The sequence below is a fragment of the Penaeus monodon genome, chromosome 23 (assembly GCF_015228065.2).
Source record: "Penaeus monodon isolate SGIC_2016 chromosome 23, NSTDA_Pmon_1, whole genome shotgun sequence".
In the NCBI taxonomy this organism is placed as follows: Eukaryota; Metazoa; Arthropoda; class Malacostraca; order Decapoda; family Penaeidae; genus Penaeus; species Penaeus monodon.
Genome location: NC_051408.1, coordinates 42512268 through 42512467, shown reverse-complemented (window position 1 = coordinate 42512467; position 200 = coordinate 42512268). Strand labels below are relative to the sequence as shown.

At 36.5% G+C, this 200-nt stretch overlaps 1 protein-coding gene across 1 annotated transcript in view; it reads right to left on the bottom strand.

The window, feature by feature from the left end:
- LOC119588316 overlaps positions 1-200 on the bottom strand; it is a 31591-nt gene that overhangs the window by 3893 nt on the left and 27498 nt on the right. The window lies entirely within an intron of this gene.

Sequence of the window (200 nt, the reverse complement as noted above, 5' to 3'; positions counted from 1 at the left end):
CTTTTGTTCAAATATTGCGATTTTTTAAGATTTCCCCCCCCCCCCCCTTCATTTTCTTTGTCTCTCAGTTTTCGTACAAAGAAAAATTCCAGTGAACATATGAAACATTGTTGCATAAACATTCGCCTGCATTCTGATGGTTAAATGTTGATCGATGTTGCATGAGAATGAATGTATATTGGTATTTTTCCATGAGCGGA